Below are 23800 nucleotides of genomic sequence, written 5' to 3'. Positions count from 1 at the left end.
GCAGAGTTCCTCAGGGTTCGGTTCTTGGCCCTGCACTCCTTAGCATGTACATGCTGCCGCTAGGCGACATCATACGCAAATACGGTGTTAGCTTTCATTGTTATGCTGATGACACCCAACTCTACATGCCCCTAAAGCTGACCAACACGCCGGATTGTAGTCAGCTGGAGGCGTGTCTTAATGAAATTAAACAATGGATGTCCGCTAACTTCTTGCAACTCAACGCTAAGAAAACGGAAATGCTGATTATCGGTCCTGCTAAACACCGACATTTATTTAATAATACCACCTTAACATTTGACAACCAAACAATTAGACAAGGCGACTCAGTAAAGAATCTGGGTATTATCTTCCACCCAACTCTCTCCTTTGAGTCACACATTAAGAGTGTTACTAAAACAGCCTTCTTTCATCTCCGTAATATAGCTCAAATTTGTTCTATTTTATCCACTAGGGACGCTGAGATCAATATTCATGCGTTCGTTACGTCTCGTCTCAACGTATTATTTTCAGGTCTCCCTATTTCTAGCATTAAAAGATTACAATTGGTACAAAATGTGGCTGCTAGACTTTTGACAAGAATAAGAAAGTTTGATCATATTACGCCTATACTGGCTCACCTGCACTGGCTTCCTGTGCACTTAAGATGCAACTTTAAGGTTTTACTACTTACGTATAAAATACTACACGGTCTAGCTCCGTCCTATCTTGTCGATTGTATTGTATCATATGTCCCGGCAAGAAATCTGCGTTCAAAGAACTCCGGCTTATTAGTGATTCCCAGAGCCCAAACAAAGTATGCGGGCTATAGAGCGTTTTCTATTGGGGCTCCAGTACTATGGATTGTTCTAGCAGTAACAATTAGAGATGCTACCTCAGTAGAAGCATTTAAGTCCCATCTTAAAACTCATTTGTATACTCTAGCCTTTAAATAGACCCCCTTTTAGACCAGTTGATCTGCCGTTTCTTTTCTGCTCCGCCCTCCTCTCCTTTGGTGACCACAGATGACGCGCTAGCTGTCCAAAGTTGGGACCCAGGGTGGACCAATCATCTGTGCATCAGTTATGTCAGCAGCACAGAGATGTCTGTCTCCACTCAAGATGATCTCTTGCTGGCCCCACTATGGACTGGACTCTCACACTATTAACTAGATCCACTATGGACTGGACACTCACAATTTTATGCTAGATCCACTCGACTTCCATTGCAACTTTGCTGCTGCTCTCTTGGCCAGGTCTCCCTTGGAAAAGAGATCTTTGATCTCAATGGGATTTTACCTAGTTAAATAAAGGCTAATAATAATAAACATTATCCTCCGAGGTTTCTCATTGTCATCCCATTGGGTTGAGTTTTTTTCTTGCCCTGATGTGGGATCTGAGCCCAGGATGTCGTTGTGGCGTGTGCAGCCCTTTGAGACACTCGTGATTTAGGGCTATATAATGAACTTTGATTGATTGATTATGAATAATGTAATGAACGAATAACATTGTGTGAGAGTTGGTTATTGTTGTTGCAGTGCATGGTGTAAGAATGATAAATTAGTAACACGAATGAATCAATAAATACATAGATAACAGTGTGTAAGAGTTGTGTAGTGTTATTGCGGTGCATGGTGTAGTAATGATAACACATGAATGAATGAACACATGAATGAAAGAATATATAATGTGTGACGAGACAGCGGGAGAAGAAGACTGCAGAGAGGCGATGATGTCGTTAGCTGTCAGCGTGTTTATTGACAGCTCAGTATGTGAGTGCAGTGTGTGATTAGCTTAAAAGAGATGTAGTGTGACTATGTGCAAGTATTATCTGAGCGTGGTCACCAGAGGGTGTTGAGTGTGCGTGTTGAGATCGAGGCAGAAAAGCAGGCTCGGACATCAGAGGGCAGGCGGATGGTCAAGGACAGGAGCGAGGTCTTAGTCCAGGAAGGCAAGGGGGAATCCAAAGGGGGTCCAGGTAGACGAGATACACAGCTCGACGACGAGGAAGCTGGAGGACGACACAACACGAGAGACGGTGAACACGACGGGAAGGGAACACAGGGAGAGAGAGAAGGCTGGAGATGTGTTGGCTTACTGTATTGGGTAGGAGAAGCTACGTTCTGGCACCCGCTGGCTTATGAAGGCTGGTCGCTCATCACGGGCAGGTGTGTTGATTGCAGATCTCTTGCGGAGGCACGCCCGCAGCCGAGAGGGAACCCCCGTTGGTGTGCCCCATGGTACGCTCAAAAGTGTGCACAGCAGGAGGAGAGGCAGCAGGAGTGTGACCAATAACACATTGTGTAAGAGTTGTGTAATGTTGTAGCGGTGCATGGTGTAAGAATGATAAACCAATATTGACCTTGTAAGGGGGGGGGGGGGGGGGGGGGGGGGCAATAGACCTTGTAGATGACCAAACCCCCCAATATTGACCTTGTATTGTAGATGACCAGACCCCCCAATTTTGACCTTGTAGATGACAAAAACTATGAGGACACAAATTAAATACAACATTGACCTTGTATTGTAGATGACAAGACCCCCCCCCCCCCCCCACACATAAAATAGACCTTGTATTGTAGATGACCAAACCCCCCCCCCAAAATTGACCTTGTAGAGGGGGACCCCCAATAGAGACCTTGTAGATGACAAAAACCATGAGGACACAAATACAATATTGACCTTATTTTGTAGATGACCAGACCCCCCCCCCAAAATTGACCTTGTATTGTAGATGACCAGACCCCCCAAAAATTGACCTTGTAGAGGGGGACCCCCCAATAGAGACCTTGTAGATGACAAACCATGAGGAGACAAATTAAATACAATATTGACCTTATTTTGTAGCTGACCAGACGCCCCCAAAATTGACCTTGTATTGAAGATTACCAGACCCCCCCCCAAAAAAATTAACCTTATATTGTAGATGACCTGACCTCCCCCAATTTTGACCTTGTAGATGACAGAAACCACGAGGACACAAATTAAATACAATATTGACCTGGTATTGTAGATGACCAGACACCCCCCCCAAAAAAATGTTTTACCTTGTATTGTAGATGACCAACCCCCCCCCAAAATTGACCTTGTATTGTAGATGACCAAACCCCCCCCAAAATTGACCTTGTATTGTAGATGACCAAACCCCCCCCAAAATTGACCTTGTATTGTAGATGACCAGACCCCCCAAAATTGACCTTGTAGAGGGGTACCCCCCCCCCCCCCCCAATAGAGACCTTGTAGATGACAAACCATGAGGAGACAAATTAAATACAATATTGACCTTATTTTGTAGATGACCAGACGCCCCCAAAATTGGCCTTTGTTTGGCCTCCCAGCCGGCCAAACAAAGGCCTCCCAAACAGCCAAACAAAGGCCTCCCAAACAAACAAAGGCCTCCCAGCCGGCCAAACAAACACACAAAAGGCCAAAACAGACGGCCAAACAAACACAAAAAAGGCCAAAACAGACGGCCAAACAAACAAACCAAGGCCTCCCAGTCGGCCAAACAAACAAACCAAGGCCTCCCAGTCGGCCAAACAAACAAACCAAGGCCTCCCAGTCGGCCAAACAAACAAACCAAGGCCTCCCAGTCGGCCAAACAAACAAACCAAGGCCTCCCAGTCGGCCAAACAAACAAACCAAGGCCTCCCAGTCGGCCAAACAAACAAACCAAGGCCTCCCAGTCGGCCAAACAAACAAACCAAGGCCTCCCAGTCGGCCAAACAAACAAACCAAAGCCTCCCAGTCGGCCAAACAAACAAACCAAAGCCTCCCAGTCGGCCAAACAAACAAACCAAAGCCTCCCAGCCGGCCAAACAAACAAACCAAAGCCTCCCAGCCGGCCAAACAAACAAATCCAGGCTTCCCAGCCGGCCAAATAAACAAACCAAGGCTTCCCAGCCCGCCAAACAAACAAAGGCTTCCCAGCCGGCCAAACAAACAAAGGCTTCCCAGCCGGCCAAACAAACAAAGGCTTCCCAGCCGGCCAAACAAACGAAGGCTTCCCAGCCGGTCAAACAAACAAAGGCCTCCCAGCCAGCCAAAGAAAAGTCTCCCAGCCAGCCAAAGAAAAGTCTCCCAGTCGGCCAAACACAAAAAAGGCCAAACACAAAAAAGGCCAAAACAGACGGCCAAACAAACACAAAAAAGGCCTCCCAGCCAGCCAAAGAAAAGTCTCCCAGTCAGCCAAAGAAAAGTCTCCCAGTCGGCCAAACACAAAAAAAGGCCAAAACAGACGGCCAAACAAACACAAAAAAGGCCTCCCAGTCGGCCAAACAAACAAACCAAGGCCTCCCAGTCGGCCAAACAAACAAACCAAGGCCTCCCAGTCGGCCAAACAAACAAACCAAGGCCTCCCAGTCGGCCAAACAAACAAACCAAGGCCTCCCAGTCGGCCAAACAAACAAACCAACGCCTCCCAGTCGGCCAAACAAACAAACCAAAGCCTCCCAGTCGGCCAAACAAACAAACCAAAGCCTCCCAGTCGGCCAAACAAACAAACCAAAGCCTCCCAGTCGGCCAAACAAACAAACCAAGGCCTCCCAGTCGGCCAAACAAACAAACCAAGGCCTCCCAGTCGGCCAAACAAACAAACCAAGGCCTCCCAGTCGGCCAAACAAACCAAGGCCTCCCAGTCGGCCAAACAAACCAAGGCCTCCCAGTCGGCCAAACAAACCAAGGTCTCCCAGTCGGCCAAACAAACCAAGGTCTCCCAGTCGGCCAAACAAACCAAGGTCTCCCAGTCGGCCAAACAAACCAAGGCCTCCCAGTCGGCCAAACAAACCAAGGCCTCCCAGTCGGCCAAACAAACCAAGGCCTCCCAGTCGGCCAAACAAACCAAGGCCTCCCAGTCGGCCAAACAAACCAAAGCCTCCCAGTCGGCCAAACAAACCAAAGCCTCCCAGTCGGCCAAACAAACAAACCAAAGCCTCCCAGTCGGCCAAACAAACAAACCAAAGCCTCCCAGTCGGCCAAACAAACAAACCAAAGCCTCCCAGTCGGCCAAACAAACAAACCAAAGCCTCCCAGTCGGCCAAACAAACAAACCAAAGCCTCCCAGCCGGCCAAACAAACAAACCAAAGCCTCCCAGCCGGCCAAACAAACAAATCCAGGCTTCCCAGCCGGCCAAATAAACAAACCAAGGCTTCCCAGCCCGCCAAACAAACAAAGGCTTCCCAGCCGGCCAAACAAACAAAGGCTTCCCAGCCGGCCAAACAAACAAAGGCTTCCCAGCCGGCCAAACAAACAAAGGCTTCCCAGCCGGCCAAACAAACGAAGGCTTCCCAGCCGGTCAAACAAACAAAGGCCTCCCAGCCAGCCAAAGAAAAGTCTCCCAGCCAGCCAAAGAAAAGTCTCCCAGTCGGCCAAACACAAAAAAGGCCAAAACAGACAGCCGGCCAAACACAAAAAAGGCCAAACACAAAAAAGGCCAAAACAGACGGCCAAACAAACACAAAAAAGGCCTCCCAGCCAGCCAAAGAAAAGTCTCCCAGTCGGCCAAACACAAAAAAAGGCCAAAACAGACGGCCAAACAAACACAAAAAAGGCCTCCGAGTCGGCCAAACAAACAAACCAAGGCCTCCCAGTCGGCCAAACAAACAAACCAAGGCCTCCCAGTCGGCCAAACAAACAAACCAAGGCCTCCCAGTCGGCCAAACAAACAAACCAAGGCCTCCCAGTCGGCCAAACAAACAAACCAAGGCCTCCCAGTCGGCCAAACAAACAAACCAAAGCCTCCCAGTCGGCCAAACAAACAAACCAAAGCCTCCCAGTCGGCCAAACAAACAAACCAAAGCCTCCCAGTCGGCCAAACAAACAAACCAAAGCCTCCCAGTCGGCCAAACAAACAAACCAAAGCCTCCCAGCCGGCCAAACAAACAAACCAAGGCCTCCCAGCCGGCCAAACAAACAAACCAAGGCCTCCCAGCCGGCCAAACAAACCAAGGCCTCCCAGTCGGCCAAACAAACCAAGGCCTCCCAGTCGGCCAAACAAACCAAGGCCTCCCAGTCGGCCAAACAAACCAAGGCCTCCCAGCCGGCCAAACAAACCAAGGCCTCCCAGCCGGCCAAACAAACAAACCAAAGCCTCCCAGCCGGCCAAACAAACAAACCAAAGCCTCCCAGCCGGCCAAACAAACAAACCAAGGCTTCCCAGCCGGCCAAACAAACAAACCAAGGCCTCCCAGCCGGCCAAACAAACAAACCAAGGCCTCCCAGTCGGCCAAACAAACAAACCAAAGCCTCCCAGTCGGCCAAACAAACAAACCAAAGCCTCCCAGTCGGCCAAACAAACAAACCAAAGCCTCCCAGCCGGCCAAACAAACAAACCAAGGCCTCCCAGCCGGCCAAACAAACCAAGGCCTCCCAGTCGGCCAAACAAACCAAGGCCTCCCAGTCGGCCAAACAAACCAAGGCCTCCCAGTCGGCCAAACAAACAAACCAAGGCCTCCCAGTCGGCCAAACAAACAAACCAAGGCCTCCCAGTCGGCCAAACAAACCAAGGCCTCCCAGTCGGCCAAACAAACAAACCAAAGCCTCCCAGTCGGCCAAACAAACAAACCAAAGCCTCCCAGCCGGCCAAACAAACAAACCAAGGCTTCCCAGCCGGCCAAGCAAACAAACCAAGGCTTCCCAGCCGGCCAAGCAAACAAACCAAGGCTTCCCAGCCGGCCAAGCAAACAAACCAAGGCTTCCCAGCCGGCCAAGCAAACAAACCAAGGCTTCCCAGCCCGCCAAACAAACCAAGGCTTCCCAGCCGGCCAGCCAAACAAAGGCTTCCCAGCCGGCCAGCCAAACAAAGGCTTCCCAGCCGGCCAAACAAACAAAGGCTTCCCAGCCGGTCAAACAAACAAAGGCCTCCCAGCCAGCCAAAGAAAAGTCTCCCAGCCAGCCAAAGAAAAGTCTCCCAGTCGGCCAAACACAAAAAAGGCCAAAACAGACGGCCGGCCAAACACAAAAAAGGCCAAAACAGACGGCCAAACAAACACAAAAAAGGCCTCCCAGTCGGCCAAACAAACACAAAAAAGGCCTCCCAGTCGGCCAAACAAACAAACCAAGGCCTCCCAGTCGGCCAAACAAACAAACCAAGGCCTCCCAGTCGGCCAAACAAACAAACCAAGGCCTCCCAGTCGGCCAAACAAACAAACCAAGGCCTCCCAGTCGGCCAAACAAACAAAGGCCTCCCAGTCGGCCAAACAAACAAACCAAGGCCTCCCAGTCGGCCAAACAAACAAACCAAGGCCTCCCAGTCGGCCAAACAAACAAACCAAGGCCTCCCAGTCGGCCAAACAAACAAACCAAGGTCTCCCAGTCGGCCAAACAAACAAACCAAAGCCTCCCAGTCGGCCAAACAAACAAACCAAAGCCTCCCAGTCGGCCAAACAAACAAACCAAATCCTCCCAGTCGGCCAAACAAACAAACCAAAGCCTCCCAGCCGGCCAAACAAACAAACCAAGGCTTCCCAGCCGGCCAAATAAACAAACCAAGGCTTCCCAGCCGGCCAAACAAACAAACCAAGGCTTCCCAGCCGGCCAAACAAACAAACCAAGGCTTCCCAGCCGGCCAAACAAACAAACCAAGGCTTCCCAGCCCCCCAGCCAAACAAAGGCTTCCCAGCCGGCCAAACAAACAAAGGCCTCCCAGCCAGGCAAACAAACAAAGGCTTCCCAGCCGGCCAAACAAACAAAGGCTTCCCAACCGGTCAAACAAACAAAGGCCTCCCAGCCAGCCAAAGAAAAGTCTCCCAGCCAGCCAAAGAAAAGTCTCCCAGTCGGCCAAACACAAAAAAGGCCAAAACAGACGGCCGGCCAAACACAAAAAAGGCCAAAACAGACGGCCGGCCAAACACAAAAAAGGCCAAAACAGACAGCCGGCCAAACACAAAAAAGGCCTCCCAGTCGGCCGAACAAACAAACCAAGGCCTCCCAGTCGGCCAAACAAACAAACCAAGGCCTCCCAGTCGGCCAAACAAACAAACCAAGGCCTCCCAGTCGGCCAAACAAACAAACCAAAGCCTCCCAGTCGGCCAAACAAACAAACCAAGGCCTCCCAGTCGGCCAAACAAACCAAGGCCTCCCAGTCGGCCAAACAAACAAACCAAGGCCTCCCAGTCGGCCAAACAAACAAACCAAGGCCTCCCAGTCGGCCAAACAAACAAACCAAGGCCTCCCAGTCGGCCAAACAAACACACAAAAGGCCTCCCAGCCGGCCAAACAAACACACAAAAGGCCAAAACAGACGGCCAAACAAACACACAAAAGGCCAAAACAGACGGCCAAACAAACACAAAAGGCCAAAACAGACGGCCAAACAAAAACTAAACAAAGGCCTCGCAGCCTGTCCAACAAACCAAGGCCTCCCAGTCGGCCAAACAAACAAAGGCCTCCCAGCCAGCCAAAGAAAAGTCTCCCAGCCAGCCAAAGAAAAGTCTCCCAGTCGGTCAAACACAAAAAAAGCCAAACACAAAAAAGGCCTCCCAGTCGGCCAAACAAACACAAAAAAGGCCTCCCAGTCGGCCAAACAAACAAACCAAGGCCTCCCAGTCGGCCAAACAAACAAACCAAGGCCTCCCAGTCGGCCAAACAAACAAACCAAGGCCTCCCAGTCGGCCAAACAAACAAACCAAGGCCTCCCAGTCGGCCAAACAAACAAACCAAGGCCTCCCAGTCGGCCAAACAAACAAACCAAGGCCTCCCAGTCGGCCAAACAAACAAACCAAGGCCTCCTAGTCGGCCAAACAAACAAACCAAGGCCTCCTAGTCGGCCAAACAAACCAAGGCCTCCCAGTCGGCCAAACAAACACACAAAAGGCCTCCCAGCCGGCCAAACAAACACAAAAAAGGCCAAAACAGACGGCCAAACAAAAACTAAACAAAGGCCTCGCAGCCTGTCCAACAAACCAAGGCCTCCCAGTCGGCCAAACAAACAAAGGCCTCCCAGCCAGCCAAAGAAAAGTCTCCCAGCCAGCCAAAGAAAAGTCTCCCAGTCGGCCAAACACAAAAAAGGCCAAACACAAAAAAGGCCTCCCAGTCGGCCAAAGAAACCAAGGCCTCCCAGTCGGCCAAACAAACAAACCAAGGCCTCCCAGTCGGCCAAACAAACAAACCAAGGCCTCCCAGTCGGCCAAACAAACAAACCAAGGCCTCCCAGTCGGCCAAACAAACAAACCAAGGCCTCCCAGTCGGCCAAACAAACAAACCAAGGCCTCCCAGTCGGCCAAACAAACAAACCAAGGCCTCCCAGTCGGCCAAACAAACAAACCAAAGCCTCCCAGTCGGCCAAACAAACCAAAGCCTGCCAGTCGGCCAAACAAACAAACCAAAGCCTCCCAGTCGGCCAAACAAACAAACCAAAGCCTGCCAGTCGGCCAAACAAACAAACCAAAGCCTCCCAGTCGGCCAAACAAACAAACCAAAGCCTGCCAGTCGGCCAAACAAACAAACCAAGGCCTCCCAGTCGGCCAAACAAACAAACCAAAGCCTCCCAGTCGGCCAAACAAACAAACCAAAGCCTGCCAGTCGGCCAAACAAACAAACCAAAGCCTCCCAGTCGGCCAAACAAACAAACCAAAGCCTCCCAGTCGGCCAAACAAACAAACCAAGGCCTCCCAGTCGGCCAAACAAACAAACCAAGGCCTCCCAGTCGGCCAAACAAACAAACCAAGGCCTCCCAGTCGGCCAAACAAACAAACCAAGGCCTCCCAGTCGGCCAAACAAACAAACCAAAGCCTCCCAGTCGGCCAAACAAACAAACCAAAGCCTCCCAGTCGGCCAAACAAACAAACCAAAGCCTGCCAGTCGGCCAAACAAACAAACCAAAGCCTGCCAGTCGGCCAAACAAACAAACCAAAGCCTCCCAGTCGGCCAAACAAACCAAAGCCTGCCAGTCGGCCAAACAAACAAACCAAGGCCTGCCAGTCGGCCAAACAAACAAACCAAAGCCTGCCAGTCGGCCAAACAAACAAACCAAAGCCTCCCAGTCGGCCAAACAAACAAACCAAGGCCTCCCAGTCGGCCAAACAAACAAACCAAGGCCTCCCAGTCGGCCAAACAAACAAACCAAGGCCTCCCAGTCGGCCAAACAAACAAACCAAGGCCTCCCAGTCGGCCAAACAAACCAAGGCCACCCAGTCGGCCAAACAAACAAACCAAGGCCTCCCAGTCGGCCAAACAAACAAACCAAGGCCTCCCAGTCGGCCAAACAAACCAAGGCCTCCCAGTCGGCCAAACAAACAAACCAAAGCCTCCCCGTCGGCCAAACAAACAAACCAAAGCCTCCCCGTCGGCCAAACAAACAAACCAAAGCCTCTCAGCCGGCCAAACAAACAAACCAAGGCTTCCCAGCCGGCCAAACAAACAAACAAACCAAGGCTTCCCAGCCGGCCAAACAAACAAACCAAGGCTTCCCAGCCGGCCAAACAAACCAAGGCTTCCCAGCCGGCCAAACAAACAAAGGCTTCCCAGCCGGCCAAACAAAGGCTTCCCAGCCGGCCAAACAAACAAAGGCTTCCCAGCCGGCCAAACAAACAAAGGCTTCCCAGCCGGCCAAACAAACAAAGGCTTCCCAGCCGGTCAAACAAACAAAGGCCTCCCAGCCAGCCAAAGAAAAGTCTCCCAGCCAGCCAAAGAAAAGTCTCCCAGTCGGCCAAACACAAAAAAGGCCAAAACACTTGGCCGGCCAAACACAAAAAAGGCCAAAACAGACAGCCGGCCAAACACAAAAAAGGCCAAACACAAAAAAGGCCTCCCAGCCAGCCAAAGAAAAGTCTCCCAGCCAGCCAAAGAAAAGTCTCCCAGTCGGCCAAACACAAAAAAGGCCAAAACAGACGGCCGGCCAAACAAACCAAGGCCAAAACAGACGGCCGGCCAAACAAACCAAGGCCAAAACAGACGGCCGGCCAAACAAACCAAGGCCTCCCAGTCGGCCGGCCAAACAAACCAAGGCCTCCCAGTCGGCCGGCCAAACAAACCAAGGCCTCCCAGTCGGCCAAACAAACAAACCAAGGCCTCCCAGTCGGCCAAACAAACAAACCAAGGCCTCCCAGTCGGCCGGCCAAACAAACCAAGGCCTCCCAGTCGGCCGGCCAAACAAACCAAGGCCTCCCAGTCGGCCGGCCAAACAAACCAAGGCCTCCCAGTCGGCCGGCCAAACAAACCAAGGCCTCCCAGTCGGCCGGCCAAACAAACCAAGGCCTCCCAGTCGGCCAAACAAACAAACCAAGGCCTCCCAGTCGGCCAAACAAACAAACCAAGGCCTCCCAGTCGGCCAAACAAACAAACCAAGGCCTCCCAGTCGGCCAAACAAACCAAGGCCTCCCAGTCGGCCAAACAAACAAACCAAGGCTTCCCAGCCGGCCAAACCAACGCTTCCCAGCCGGCCAAACAAAGGCTTCCCAGCCGGCCAAACAAACAAACCAAGGCCTCCCAGTCGGCCAAACAAACCAAGGCCTCCCAGTCGGCCAAACAAACAAACCAACGCTTCCCAGCCGGCCAAACAAACAAACCAACGCTTCCCAGCCGGCCAAACATACAAAGGCCTCCCAGCCGGCCAAACATACAAAGGCCTCCCAGCCGGCCAAACATACAAAGGCCTCCCAGCCGGCCAAACAAACAATACTTGAATTTCAGTGCAAATTCAAGTATTTCTATATACACAAACATTTTTTAATTTAGTGCAAATTCAAGTATTTCTCTATCTATACACAAATACATACATATATACACACACACTCTTGAATTTGCACTGTAATTCAAGAATTTCTAGATATACAAGACATACATATATATAAAAGAAATTTATATATAGAAATACTTGAATTGGCACTGAAATTTAAGAATTTCTATATATATATAACAAATGTATATATAAAAATACCTGAATTTGCACTGAAATTCAAGAATGAATATATATAACAAATGTATATATAGAAATACCTGAATTTGCACTGAAATTCAAGAATGAATATATATATATAACAAATGTATATATAGAAATACCTAAATTTGCACTGAAATTCAAGAATGAATATATATATATAACAAATGTATATATAGAAATACCTGAATTTGCACTGAAATTAAAGAATTAATATATATATATATATATATATATATATATATATATATATATATATAACAAATGTATATATAGAAATACCTGAATTTGCACTGAAATTCAAGAATGAATATATATATAACAAATGTATATATAGAAATACCTGAATTTGCACTAAAATTAATGAATATATATATATAACAAATGTATATATAGAAATACCTGAATTTGCACTGAAATTCAAGAATGAATATATATATAACAAATGTATATATAGAAATACCTGAATTTGCACTGAAATTCAAGAATATATATATATATATATATATATATATATATATATATATATATATATATATATATATATATATATAAATATCTGAATTTGCACTGAAATTCAAGAATATATATATATATATAAATATCTGAATTTGCACTGAAATTCAAGAATATATATATATATATATATATATATATATATATATATGATATATATAGAAATACCTGAAATTGCACTGAAATTCAAGAATGAATATATATATATATATATGATATATATAGAAATACCTGAATTTGCACTGATATTCATGAATATATATATATAGAAATACCTGAATTTGCACTGATATTCAAGAATGAATTATATATATATATATATAGAGAAATACCTGAATTTGCACTGATATTCAAGAATGAATATATATATAACAAATGTATATATAGAAATACCTGAATTTGCACTGAAATTCAAGAATGAATATATATATAACAAATGTATATATAGAAATATCTGAATTTGCACTGAAATTAATGAATACATATATATAACAAATGTATATATAGAAATACCTGAATTTGCACTGAAATTCAAGAATGAATATATATATAACAAATTTATATATAGAAATACCTGAATTTGCACTGAAATTCAAGAATGTATATATAGAAATATCTGAATTTGCACTGAAATTCAAGAATGTATATATAGAAATATCTGAATTTGCACTGAAATTCAAGAATGTATATATAGAAATATCTGAATTTGCACTGAAATTCAAGAATGAATATATATATATATATATATATATATATAGAAATATCTGAATTTGCACTGAAATTCAAGAATGAATATATATATATATAGAAATACCTGAATTTGCACTGATATTCAAGAATGAATATATATATATAACAAATGTATATATAGAAATACCTGAATTTGCACTGAAATTCAAGAATGAATATATATATAACAAATGTATATATAGAAATACCTAAATTTGCACTGAAATTAAAGAATGAATATATATATAACAAATTTATATATAGAAATACCTGAATTTGCACTGAAATTCAAGAATGAATATATATATAACAAATGTATATATAGAAATACCTGAATTTGCACTGAAATTCAAGAATGAATATATATATAACAAATGTATATATAGAAATATCTGAATTTGCACTGAAATTCAAGAATGAATATATATATATATATATGATGTATATAGAAATATCTGAATTTGCACTGAAATTCAAGAATATATATATGATATATATAGAAATATCTGAATTTGCACTGAAATTCAAGAATATATATATATATATAGAAATACCTGAAATTGCACTGAAATTCAAGAATACACACACACACACACACACACACACACACACACACACACACACACACACACACACACACACACACACACACACACACACACACACACACACACACACACACACACACACACACACACACACACACACACACACACACACACACACACACACACACACACACACACACACACACACACACACACACACACACACAGGCTAAGGCTCATAGAAAAGACGGAACACTTCCTAAGAAGGATGCGGTAGAAAGCACATTTTTTCCTGCACCCTGAAACAAAAGGAACGCAAAAGAAAACTTACGGATTCAAATCTACCAAGAACCCACCCACAGTTGAGGAACTAAAGGATTTTGAGAACGACATGCTCAAAATGATACAATCAGTCAAATTCAAGCCAGTCCACAACCCACTCCTCACCAAGCTGAAAAATGACAAGGAGCGCATCAAGAAAGTAAACAACCTCATCATAGCTGCCGATAAAACCACAAACTTCTACAGAATGGACATACCAGAACATAACACCTTACTGGACAGAAGCATCACCAAATCATACAAAAAAGCACAACCCAACACTTTACAGAACATCCACCTGGAAAATAAAAGGATCGCGGCTGAACTGGACATTGAGGACAGGGTGGACGCCACAGCCAACAAGGAAGCCTTCATCACATTGAAGGACCACAAACCCAACTTCGCAAATAACCCAACATGCCGACTAATAAACCCAACTAAATCTGAAATAGGAAAAATCAGCAAAATAATCCTGGACAGAGTCAACACAAAAATCAAGGACAAAACACCACTCAACCAATGGAGAAATACAGCAGCAGTAATCAAATGGTTCAACATCCAAGACAAACAACAGCACAACTTTATCTCCTTCGATATCAAAGAATTTTACCCTTCCATCACGCAAGACCTACTGACTCAAGCACTAGACTTCGCCTCAATCACAGGCAACGAAAGAAACATCATCATCCACGCAAAAAACTCCATACTCATCCACAACAGTACACCATGGCAAAAAAAGAACAATGCAACATTTGACGTCACTATGGGAAGTTTTGACGGAGCAGAAACGTGTGAACTCGTTGGGAGTTTCCTCCTCTCCCAGCTCGCTAGCCTCAACCTGAACCTTGGTATTTACCGTGATGACGGACTGGCAGTGTGTCGCGCCTCGCTAAGGAGCAGCGAGAATACCAAGAAGCGCATATGCCAAATTTTCAAAGAGAGCGGCCTACGGATCACGATTGAAGCCAACAAGCACACAGTCACCTTCCTCGACGTCACTTTCAACCTGAGAAATAACAGCTACCAACCATTCACGAAATCCAACACAACACTCCAATACGTGCACCATGACAGCAAACACCCACCCACCACCACGAAAAGAATACCTACCGGAATTAATAAAAGGCTATCGATGCTGTCATCTAGCAAAGCTGAATTTGACCAAGCAACCCCCCGTACCAAAAAGCCCTTGATGAAAGCGGCTACAATTTCACCCTCACCTATGAACCCACGCCAGGAAACCAACCAAAAAAGAACAGAAAACGAAACATCATCTGGTACAACCCCCCATACAGCAAAAACGTTTCAACTAAAATTGGCCACAAATTCCTCACTCTGACAAACACTTCCCCAAAGGCAACACCCTAAGAAAAGTATTCAACAAGAACAACATTAAATTGAGCTACAGCTGTATGAACAATATACGACAAATTCTCAAACCACAACAAAACAATTGCAAATGAGCCGTCGGCCCCCGGACAGAGCGACCCCAAAACCAACAAAGGCTGCAACTGCCGCAAGAAACCTGATTGCCCTCTCAACGGGGGGTGCTTACAAACATCAGTTGTTTACCAATCTAAGGTAACACGCAAGGACATTAACACATCCGACACATATGTAGGATTAACCGAGGGAGAGTTTAAAACCAGATGGAACAATCACAAGGCTTCTTTCAGGAACTAAAACCTGCGGAATACCACAGAACTCAGCAAACACATTCGGGACCTCAAAGACAATAATGTTGAATATTCAATAACATGGCAAATTCTTGCATCCAGCACACCTTACAATAGTGGTAATAAAAGATGCAACCTATGCTTGAAAGAGAAACTGTTTATTATTTACCGTCCAGACCTGTCATCCCTCAACAAGCGCAGCGAAATTGTATCAGCATGCCGCCACAGACGGAAACACCTCCTAGGTAACACATGAGCCAATCACCACGCCCCTATGCCAGCCTGTACCCTCCCACTCTGTGCCCTATATAAACCATGGTATGTGAATGCTCCCATTAAAATCTCCTGATGATTGAGGGAACCCCTCATGAAACAGGCCTGTAGAGAAGTAGTCTTGTGATTTTTTTTCCCCACACACACATACAAAAGAAATGTATGTATATAGAAATACTTGAATCTGCACTGATATTCAAGAATTTCTATATATAACAAATATATGTATATAGAAATACTTGAATCTGCACTGATATTCAAGAATTTCTATATATAACACACACACACACACACACACACACACACACACACACACACACACACACACACACACACACACACACACACACACACACACACACACACACACACACACACACACACACACACACACACACACACACACACACACACACACACACACACACACACACACACACACACACACACACACACACACACACACACACACACACACACATAGAAATACCTGAATTTGCACTGAAATTCAAGTATTTCTTATGTGTACATCTACACACGAGAGGGGCGGCATGGCGTAGTGGGTAGAGCAACCGTGCCAGAAACCTGAGGGTTGCAGGTTCGCTCCCCGCCTCTTACCATCCAAAAATCGCTGCCGTTGTGTCCTTGGGCGGGACACTTCACCCCCGGTGCCACTCACACCGGTGAATTGAATGACAGGTGGTGGTCGGAGGGGCCGTTGGCGCAAATTGCAGCCACGCTTCCGTCAGTCTACCCCAGGGCAGCTGTGGCTATGAAAGTAGCTTACCACCACCAGGTGTGAACGAATGATGGGTTCTACATGTAAAGCGACTTTGGGTACTTAGAAAAGCGCTATATAAATCCCAGTTATTATTACATACACACATAACACTTGAATTTCAGTGCTTCTCCCGGAACAACCATTCTCCCGAATTTCCATCCGGCCCTGAGTGAGGACAGCCTGTCGTCACGTCCGCTTTTTGTGCCGGCCTCGTCACGTTATAACATCTACGGCTTTTGGAGCTCAGTGCACCAACTGCACACACAAGAAGGAGACTATTATATATGTCTCTGTTATCCATAGGTTTATCTATAACCCATAAAGTAGGCAGGCACGGAGATATTTCTCAGCGTGTGTTTATTCCAGCCGGCACGTTAACACATTGACACAACATCCAGATTCCCATCATGCATTGCTTCAAAAGTACGGCAAGTAGTGATGTCCAAACAAAGACTGACAATAGAACGAGGATGGACAATTCAACCCTAAACTCACTCCTTTCCCGCAAATTAAATTTCACCAATGCTACTTCAAAGGCTGTGCTACTGGCTGCAAAGCATTGCACTTTCAAATACAACAATGAGTAGGAGTGTTGTGTATGTATATATATGTAAATTATATTAAATATATGTATAAGGAATACTTGAATTTGCATTGAAATTCAAGTATATCTTTTGTGTATATATATATAAATAAAATAAATACTTGAATTTCAGTGCAAATTCAAGTATTTCTTATATATAATAAAATAAATACTTGAATTTCAGTGCAAATTCAAGTATTTCTTATATATACACATACATATATATACACACACACACAAACACTACTCGTTGTATTTGAAAGTGCAATGCTTTGCAGCCAGTAGCACAGCCTTTGAAGGAGCATAGGTGAAATTTAATTTGCGGGAAAGGAGTGAGTTCAGGGTTGAATTGTCCATCCTCGTTCTATTCTGTCAGTCTTTGTTTGGACATCAGTACTTGCCGTACTTTTGAAGCAATGCATGATGGGAATCTGGATGTTGTGTCAGTGTGTTAACGTGCCGGCTGGAATAAACACACGCTGAGAAATAGCTCCGTGCCTTCCTACTTTATGGGTTATAGATAAACCTATGGATAACAGAGACATATATAATAGTCTCCTTCTTGTGTGTGCAGTTGGTGCACTGAGCTCCAAAAGCCGTAGATGTTATAACGTGACTGGGCCGGCACGAAAAGCGGACATGACAGGCTGTCCTCACTCAAGCCCGGCTGGAAATCGAGAGAAATTCGGGAGAATGGTTGTTCCGGGAGAAGCACTGAAATTCAAGTATTTTTTATGTGTACATCTACATACACATATACACATAAGAAATACTTGAATTTCAGTGCTTCTCCCGGAACAACCATTCTCACAAATTTCCATCCGGCCCTGAGTGAGGACAGCCTGTCACGTCCGCTTTTCGTGCCGGCCTCGTCACGTTATAACATCTACGGCTTTTGGAGCTCAGTGCACCAACTGCACACACAAGAAGGAGACTATTATATATGTCTCTGTTATCCATAGGTTTATCTATAACCCATAAAGTAGGCAGGCACGGAGCTATTTCTCAGTGTGTTTATTCCAGCCGGCACGTTAATACGCTGACACAACATCCAGATTCCCATCATGCATTGCTTCAAAAGTACGGCAAGTAGTGATGTCCAAACAAACACTGACAGAATAGAACAAGGATGGACAATTCAACCCTGAACTCACTCCTTTCCTGCAAATTAAATTTCACCAATGCTACTTCAAAGGCTGTGCTACTGGCTGCAAAGCATTGCACTTTCAAATACAACAATGAGTAGGAGTGTTGTGTATGTATATATGTATATTATATTAAAAATATTATTATTATATGTATAAGGAATACTTGAATTTGCATTGAAATTCAAGTATATATTTTGTGTATATATATATATAAAATAAATACTTGAATTTCAGTGCAAATTCAAGTATTTCTTATATATAATAAAAGAAATACTTGAATTTCAGTGCAAATTCAAGTATTTCTTATATATACATACATATACACACACACACTCTACTCATTGTTGTATTTGAAAGTGCAATGCTTTGCAGCCAGTAGCACAGCCTTTGAAGGAGCATAGGTGAAATTTAATTTGCGGGAAAGGAGTGAGTTCAGGGTTGAATTGTCCATCCTCATTCTATTCACTGTCAGTCTTCGTTTGGACATCACTACTTGCCGTACTTTTGAAGCAATGCATGATGGGAATCTGGATGTTGTGTCAGTGTGTTAACGTGCCGGCTGGAATAAACACACTGAGAAATATCTCCGTGCCTTCCTACTTTATGGGTTATAGATAAACCTATGGATAATAGAGACATATATAATAGTCTCCTTCTTGTGTGTGCAGTTGTGCACTGAGCTCCAAAAGCCGTAGATGTCATAACGTGACTGGGCCGGCACAAAAAGCGGACATGATGACACCTACAACATATTAAATAAAAACATAGAAAAAACTAGCAGCAGCGGTAAAGTTTAGATCCATGAAGGAAAGAAGTGAATGAATGTTTATAACTGAAAACATTCACATATGCATACACATTTGTTTTCTTTTTTTCTTAATGAAGTAACGTTTATGACAACCTTTATCCAAAACACAATATAGAAGAGATATACCATAATTCATAAGTTTTTTTTTTAAAAGGCTTACAAAAAAGTCGGACCCCAAAAATGTACTGTGGGACCCCATTTTGAAAATTCCTAGCGCAAACACTGCTGTCAGAGGAGAAAACTGCTGTATTTAAATAAATATTTATAAAGCAAGTTCGAGTATTGGCAAATTTCCACCTAGTCCCGGCCTTGGCACGCATATACGTGTCCTCTTTTTGGGATTTCACAATATGGTCAGCCTAATTAAAGCAGCTAAGCACAAGATAGAAGCAACCCTTGACTAACACCCTCCCCCTTACACCTCCACGGATCCTAAATAACCAAATGTTAATCAAACGGATTTCTAATGTATATAATTGTTGTTCTTATGCTATCTGAACTCACTATGTTCTCCTCATCCCACCCCCCGGATTGTAAATCATTCAATGTATATACTCTGATTAACTTGTGCGATGACTGTATTATGATGATAGTACATATATATTTGTGCCATGAATTGATTACGACTTAAACAAGTTGAAAAACTTATCCGGGTGTTACCATTTAGTGGTCAATTGTACGGAATATGTACAATCTACTAATAACAGTTTCAATCAATAGAAAGCACACGATAGAAAGCATCAACACATACAGTAGAAAGCAAGCGAAAAAGACCAAAGTATTAGTCACTGTGAATAAAAAAAACGTATTTTCAATCAATCATCAATAGAAAGCACATGATAGAAAGCATCAACACAAACAGTAGAAAGCAAGTGAAAAAGAGCAAAGTATAACTCACTGTGAACAAAACCCGTCCGATCCACATCCGTCACAAAAGAATAATGATGAAGCGCCGAAGGAGGAACTCGGGTGGAACTAAATAGAACTAATTAAACGAGCAACAGGTGTGCTCACAGCTGTAGACACGGAGCAGATAGTAAAAGTGCCGTAAAAGACAGAGAGCAAACAGGAAACAGTAACAAAACAAGAGCACCAGGACAGGAAGTGATTTCAAACACAGTAAAAGCAAATATAACCAAAGTGTCAGTAGCACTTCTGACACACACACATATATATATATATATATATATATATATATATATATATATATATATATATATATATATATATATATATATATATATATATATATATATATATATACATATATTAGACCGAGACGTTATTTTGCGGCCCTCACCTTAATAGGAAAGTGTAATGTTAGTGCGAGTTTTACATGAATGGCGCTTGACAGCGTTGTGTGCGGAGCTGAAGGAATCTACCAATCACGGTGTGGTATATGGCTCTCGAGGGCCGAACATTGACGTCACTTGCGTGATGCAAACAGAGAAAGGTTCTAAATAAAGTATTCTATTTAAGTTACTTTGAATTTACAACCACCTGGCGCTGCTTTGTACTGTTTTTGTATTTACTTTGATTATTATTTTCAACTGTTTGTTAATGTTGACGTTTATAAATAAAGGTTTATATAAAAAAAAGGTTTTAAATAAAGTGGTCCTCGTGTAAAACTGGAGCCTCCGTGTTTGTTATTGTAACCGAGGGTTTATATATGTCGCCTATACTGTATGAAACTACAAAATAACAAACACGGAGGCTCTAGTTTTACACGAGGACCACTTTATTTCCTTTCTTTCAAAAACCTCCGCTTCACCCAACGTGTCACCCTTTCCGCTCTTAGGGCCTTCAAAATAAGAGCTCAAGGCATATACTGTATAACAGCTTATAACAGGAATTTAACATCACAAAGAGGCAAGCCCGTAAAAATAAGTTACATACCTCCCCTCCTACAAAAGCAAACGTCCTTGTTTCAACACAGCAACAGGATAAGTGCAAAAACAACACAGGCAGTTAAAACAAAAAACATAAACCTTTCCCCCCAAATAAACAGAGCCTCACACACACAACAACAACAACAACAAAAATGTAACCGAGGGTTTATATATGTCGCCTATACTGTATAAAAGTACAAAATAATGTAACCTATTTTTATGGGCTTGCCTCTTTGTAATGTTAAGTTCCTGTTGTAAGTACCATTTACCATTTAAGCTGTTATACAGTATATGCCTTGAGCTCTTATTTTGAAGGCCCTAAGAGCGGAAGTGGTGATACGTTGAGTGGAGCGGAGGTTTTAAAAGGAAGGATATAAATTGGTCTTCGTGTAAAAGTGGAGCCTCCGTGTTTGTTATTTTGTACTTTTATACAGTATAGGCGACATATATAAAAACCTCCGCTCCACTCAACGTGTCACCACTTCCGCTCTTAGGGCCTTCAAAATAAGGGATCAATGCATATACTGTATAACAGCTTATAACAGGAACTTCCATCCATCCATTTCCTACCGCTTGTCCCTTTTGGGGTCGCGGGGGGTGCTGGAGCCTATCTCAGCTGCATTCGGGCGAAAGGCGGGATACACCCTGGACAAGTCGTCATCTCATCGCAGGTAGAACAGGAACTTAACATCACAAAATGAAAGAGGCTCCGCCCCCTTCCTTCTTTCTTTGTGGACACGCCTACTTTTGTCATGTTCACTTTCATAACGTGTCTTCATGAAGAATGACAGACGTTTATCTTCATCTCAGGACAAAAGTAAACACTCCAAAAGTGTACTTCTCCAAAACACACAAAAAGTACTTGATCATTTCTTCCTTTACTAGTACTTGACAAAGTCGCTTGGAAGTAGGAGTACATCAACACAAGTACCTTGCTAAAATTAACACTCTTTATTAAATTGCAGTATATTCACGTATTTGTTACGTAACATTCAAGTACAAAATGTAAATCAAACATACATTTAGTTATAACATTCTCTTTTTATTACATAATATCAACATTTATTTACATTCAGATATTTAATGATCACACATTCTGTTATTTATTACATTTATTGTTATTTATTCTTTGAAATTAAGCATTCATTCATGTATTCTCAACATGCATATATAAGTATTACATTGTTTTTATTGTACACAGTAGTCATTTTCTACCTTTAAGTACTTATTACTATGATTACTGTTAATAAGTGAAGGGAAAGCAGGTGCCTTGCCCAAGGACACATCGGCAGTGACTCAGATGGCAGAAGCGGGGATCGAACCTGGAACCCTCGAGTTGCTCCACCACCCGAGCCACGCTTTTACTTTCCCCATTAGCATATTATTACTACTATTATTACTAGTATTACCATTAAAATGTGTTTTTTCTTCAATCTTCATCTTGGGAGTTCTTGTCCTGCAGTGAAAATGCAAAGAAAAAGCAACAACAAAAATCCACCTTGTTTGTTATTTGTCAACGAAAGCAAAGAAAAAAAGTTATTTTTGCTGGTGTAAGAATAAAAAGAAGACGTTTTATAAAATGTGTTTTCATTAAAAACAGTTAGAAACGTATTTTATTTTGGTGACAACAGACTGGACAACTTTGGTTTTGTTAGAACAAACATATAAAAATAGAAGACGGACATTCTTTACAGTATTTCTTTTTCTACAGTGACATGAAAGTAAACGATGTAACAACGTGGACTGGAGTACTACCAAAGTACAGTAGTACTACTAAAGAGAAACAAGTGGACTGCTATGTATGTATATATATATATATATATATATATATATATATATACATACATATATATATATATATATATATATATATATATATATATACACATATATATATATATACACACACATATATATATATATATATATATATATATATATATACATATATATATATATATACATATATATATATATATATATATATATATATTAGTCACAGATGACCATGCTAATTTACGCTCTTGTGTCAGACACTTATTTCAATTTGATGTTTATTTTTTTATTTAATTTATTTTAAATTTTGTAATGGTACTTTAATTATTATTAAGTTTATTTTATTTTAATTTTTTAATTTAAATCGTTTTGTCATCCTGTTTTAGTCAAATATTAGTAATAACTTTTCAGTTTTAATGAGTGTTGTAATTATACAATGCACATATTTAATGATAATTTTCACATTTGAACTTGATGTTTTGTTGATACGGTACATTCATGTTTGTTGACAACGCCTAGCAAGGCTGTACAAGCCAATTCTTGAGTGACAGTCCCTGTTGCACTTAGTGCAAACATGTGTAGAGACTTCCTCCCGCTCCTGCTGTGCGATGGTATTTGCAGTACGTTTCCTCCTGTCTCTCTTCTCCTCTGCGAGCTGGCCTCTCCTCAAATCAGCCTCTGCGATACCCCGTCTCACCGCTTGATGCCAGACATTTCGGTTTTCCGCCTGTATCTCCCAGCTGTCTAGAGGAATATTACACGCCTTCAGATCTCTCTTGCATGCGTCCTTGAACCGGAGGAAGGGACGGCCAACACGTCTGGAACCAGCAGCCAGTTGTCCATACATAATGTCCTTGGGCAGCCGTCCGTCCTCCATCCGCCGAACATGTCCCAGCCA

General features: G+C 43.4%; 1 long non-coding RNA gene across 1 annotated transcript; it reads right to left on the bottom strand.

The window, feature by feature from the left end:
• Positions 1-1711: 1711 nt before the first annotated feature.
• LOC133622965 (uncharacterized) lies at positions 1712-2502 on the bottom strand. The gene is made up of 2 exons (XR_009817839.1): positions 2077-2502; positions 1712-1989 (listed from the first exon to the last, which is right to left on the bottom strand). It is a non-coding gene; the product is annotated as an uncharacterized lncRNA (long non-coding RNA).
• Between the last annotated feature and the right edge of the window lie 21298 nt (positions 2503-23800).

Source organism: Nerophis lumbriciformis, linkage group LG12, assembly GCF_033978685.3.
Source record: "Nerophis lumbriciformis linkage group LG12, RoL_Nlum_v2.1, whole genome shotgun sequence".
In the NCBI taxonomy this organism is placed as follows: Eukaryota; Metazoa; Chordata; class Actinopteri; order Syngnathiformes; family Syngnathidae; genus Nerophis; species Nerophis lumbriciformis.
Note: the sequence above shows the minus strand (reverse complement) of the source record. Positions and strands in the feature narration are given on the sequence as shown.